This window comes from Bos javanicus, chromosome 24 (assembly GCF_032452875.1).
Source record: "Bos javanicus breed banteng chromosome 24, ARS-OSU_banteng_1.0, whole genome shotgun sequence".
Lineage (NCBI taxonomy): Eukaryota > Metazoa > Chordata > Mammalia > Artiodactyla > Bovidae > Bos > Bos javanicus.
In genome coordinates, this window is record NC_083891.1 from 13,310,588 (window position 1) to 13,315,097 (window position 4,510).

The window sequence follows — 4,510 nt, forward strand, 5'->3', positions numbered from 1 at the left end:
CACATAGGGAAATGAGATATCTCAGGCACTGCAAAAGTGGTACAAACAAGTACAGTAAATCTGGAGGAAACTTTAAATATTTACCTAAAACTTTAAATGTGTACCCCCTAAATAGGCTTCCCAGGTGGCACAGATGGCAAAGAATCTGCCCACAGTGTGGCAGATCCAGGTTTGATCCCTAGGTTGAGAAGATCCCCTGGAGAAGGAAATGGCAGCCCACTCTAGCATTTCTGCCTGGAAAACTCCATGGACAGAAGAGCCCAGCAGGCCACAGTCCAGTTCAGTTCAGCTCAGTCACTCAGTTGTGTCTGACTCTTTGTGACCCCATGAATCACAGCATGCCAGGCCTCCCTGTCCATCACCAACACCTGGAGTTTACCCAAACTCATGTCCATCGAGTCAGTGATCCCATCCAGCCATCTCATCCTCTGTCATCCCCTTCTCCTCCTGCTCCAAATCCCTCCCAGCATCAGGGTCTTTTCCAATGAGTCAACCCTTCACATGAGGTGGCCAACGTATTGGAGTATCAGCTTCAGCATCAGTCCTTCCAATGAACATCCAGGACTGATCTCCTTTAGGATGGACTGGTTGGATCTCCTTGCAGTCCAAGGGACTCTCAAGAGTCTTCTCCAATACCACAGTTCAAAAGCATCAATTCTTCGATGCTCAGCTTTCTTCACAGTTCAACTCTCACATCCATACATGACCACTGGAAAAACCATAGCCTTGACTAGACAGAACTTTGTTGGCAAAAAGTCTCTGCTTTTGAATATACTATCTAGGTTGGTCATAACTTTCCTTCCAAGGAGTAAGCGTCTTTTAATTTCATGGCTTCAATCACCATCCACAGTGATTTTGGAGCCTCCCAAAATAAAGTCAGCCACAGTTTCCACTGTTTTCCCATCTATTTGCCAGGAACTGATGGGACCAGATGCCATGATCTTCGTTTTCTGAATGTTGAGCTTTAAGCCAACTTTTTCATTCTCCTCTTTCACTTTCATCAAGAGGTCAGAGGCAGCAGCCACAAGAAGCTACCCCATGTCCGAGGTCAGAGGCGGTGGCCAAGAGGAGCTACCCCACGTCCAAGGAGAAGCAGCTGCGTGGGCGGAGGAGGGCCGAGAGGACCTACTCCAAGTTCAAGGTCAGGCATGGCGACCTCATCCAAGGTAAGGAGCAGCAGCTGCACTTTGCTGGAGCAGCTGTGAAGAGATACTCCACGTCCAAGGTAAGAGAAGCCCGAGTAAGACAGTAGGTGTTGCAAGAGGGCATCAGAGGGCAAACACACTGAAACCATAATCACAGAAAACTAGCCAATCTGATCACACGGACCACAGCCTTGTCTAACTCAAAGAAACTAAACCATGTTGTATGGGGCCACCCAAGAGGGACAGGTCATGGTGGAGAAGTCTGACAGAATGTGGTCCACTGGAGAAGGGAATGACAAACCACTTCAATATTCTTGCCTTGAGAATCCCATGAACAGTATGAAAAGGCAAAATGATAGGATACTGAAAGAGGAACTCCCCAGGTCAGTAAATGCCTAATATCCTACTGGAGATCAGTGGAGAAATAACTCTAGAAAGAATGAAGGGATGGAGCCAAAGCAGAAACAATACCCAGTTGTGGATGTGACTGGTGATAGAAGCAAGGTCTGATGCTATAAAGAGCAATATTGCATAGGAACATGGAATGTTAGGTCCATGAATCAAGGCAAATTGGAAGTGGTCAAACAGGATATGGCAAGATTGAACGTCGACATTCTAGGAATCAGCGAACTAAAATGGACTAGAATGGGTGAATTTAACTCAGATGACTATTATATCTACTACTGTGGGTAGGAATCCCTTAGGCCATAGTCCACAGGCAAAGAGCCAGACACGACAGACCAACTAACACATACACACACACACACAGAAAATATCATTTTTAGAAATTCATCTCAAGTAAATAACTAGACAAATAAATAAGATGTAAGTATGAATTTCTTAAAATAATCATAAACAATGTAAAAGAAAAATTATATAAATGCCCTAAAGATGAAGATTTTATGGGCTTCCCAGTTGGCACTAGTGATAAGTAACCACTAGCAGTCTGGTAATGCAGGAGACATAAAAGACATGGGTTCAATCCCTGGGTCAGGAAGACCCCGCAGAGAAGCACATGACAGCCCACTAAGCATTCCTGCCCAGAGAATCCCACAGACAGAGGAGCCTGATAGGCTACAGTCCAAGGGTCCACAAAGAGCCAGAGACCACTGAAACCATTTAGCATGCATACATAGTACCTCCACACAATGTAATATTATAAAACCACTATAAAATTTAACACTGATTTTATGGTTATAAACCCAGAAAAAATATTTATTAACATATTTGAAGTTACAAAATAAAGCAAGTTATATGGCACTTTTTACAGACATAGAAAAAACAATTCAAAAATTCATATGGAGCCATGAAGGATAGCAAATAGTCAAATCAATCTTGAGAATAAAGAACAAGGTTGGAGACATCACATTTCTTGATTTCAAAATATATTTAAAAGCTACATCATGAAAATGCTGGGCTGGATGACTCACAAACTGTAATCAAGATTGCCAGGAGAAATATCAATAACCTGAGATATGCAGATGATACCACTTTAATGGCAGAAAGTGAGAATGAAATAAAAAGCCTCTTGATGAGGGTGAATAAGGAAAATGAAAAAGCTAGCTTAAAACTCAACATTCAAAAAACTAAGATCATGGCATCTGGTCTCATCACTTCATGGCAAATAGATGGGGACAAAGTGAAATCAGTGACTGTTTTACTTTCCTGGGCTCCAAAATTACTGTGGACAGTGACTGTAGAGATGAAAGTAAAAGATGCTTGCTCCTTGGAAGAAAGCTATGACAAACTTAGACAATGTATTGCAAAGCAGAGACATCACTTAGCCAACAAAAGTCCATATAGTCCTAGCTATAATTTTTCCAGTAGTCATGTACATGTGTGAGAGTTGGACCATAAAGAATACTGAACACACTGAAGAATTGATGCTTTCATACTGTGGTGCTGGAGAAGACTCTTGAGAGTCCTTTGGTCAGCAAGGATTGATCCTAAAGGAAATCAACCCTGAATATTCATTGAAAGAACTGATGTTGAAGCTGAAGCTCCAATACTTTGGCCGCCTGATGCAAAAAGTGACTCATTGGAAAAGACTTTGTTGCTGGGAAAAATTGAAGGCAGGAAGAGAAGGGGGCAACAAAGGATGAGATGGATGGATGGCATCACTGACTCAATGGGCATGAGTTTCAGCAAACTCCAGGAAAAAGTGAAGGTAGGGAAGCCTGGCATGCTGTAGTTCATGCCATTGCACAGAACTGGGCACGACTTAGTGACTGAGCAACAACAAATATTTAAATTAGTGATGCCTTAAGTACATAGATTGTATCTTTCAGGTGTAGTTTTGACTCTCTTTCTTGATTTTCTCTATTATTCTATAGGAAATAGTGACGAACATGGGCTGGCTACCATATTTGCTTCTCCTTTTGATTAAAAACCAGTGTTCAAACACTTTCTACAGGGAGTAGCTAGAAGGTATTACTCACATGTCCCAATAATAAGCACATTCAGCAACAAAGTCTGTAGCTTCTTTATGGAAGTTCAAACCTGGAAGAGGCCTTAATGATTATCTTGTAAGAACAGAAATTAGATACTTAATTAAATAAAACAGTCTTTAAAAAGTGTCATAGATATTGACTGAGTCATTACCAGAGGTCAGGTTTCCTGATTCTCAGTTCAGTGCTGTTTTGTTTTGTTTTGTTGTTTGTTTTGTCTTGCTTGTTTTTTGATATTGAATATATATTTTACACTTACAAAAGAAACTGCCCATGCCTCTCTCTGCTTCATCTCCCTAAAACAGTTTCATTTGGCAAGCATTAAGAATGTTAAAATAAATTAAGCAAGTTAACTACAGCACAATTATTTTCAATGTAGCTGTCATAATTATTAGAATTTAAATCTCCAAAAAGTGACCAATGTCCAAGTAATTTATAAGGATATCTTGAATAACATCCAAAAGGAGAATTCCGTATTACAAGTTAGCAAATTTTAGTACAAAAATAGTCTGTGTGTTGCAATCATGCTTTGCTTCAAAATTGAAATTGTCAGTCAATATCTATGATAAATTTCATATAAAATATGAAATTTACAAATTTCTGTGTCATCCTTGTTCAGAAATTGTGATAATCTTCTCTGAATTGCTTCAAATTTTTTTCTATGTGTTGCTGAAGTGGGCACCAGTTCTGTTTATTATGCTTTAATGCCTAGTTGGTATGAGAAAATGCATCAGCAATATAAAAAACTACATAGTCATTAAGGGCTAAGTTTAGTTATTTCCTGGACTTTTCCCTGATAGCTCAGTTGGCAAAGAATCTGCCTGCAATTCAGGAGCCCCCTGTTTAATTCCTGGGTCAGGAAGATTCACTAGAAAAGGGATAAGTGACCCACTCCAGGATTCTTGGGCTCCCCTATGG

The 4,510-nt window shown here is 40.4% G+C and overlaps 1 non-coding gene across 1 annotated transcript; it reads right to left on the reverse strand.

Annotated features, from left to right (window-relative positions):
* Positions 1-4,166: 4,166 nt before the first annotated feature.
* On the reverse strand, positions 4,167-4,274 carry LOC133237906 (U6 spliceosomal RNA). The gene has a single exon (XR_009733414.1). It is a non-coding gene; the product is annotated as a U6 spliceosomal RNA (small nuclear RNA).
* Positions 4,275-4,510: the final 236 nt, after the last annotated feature.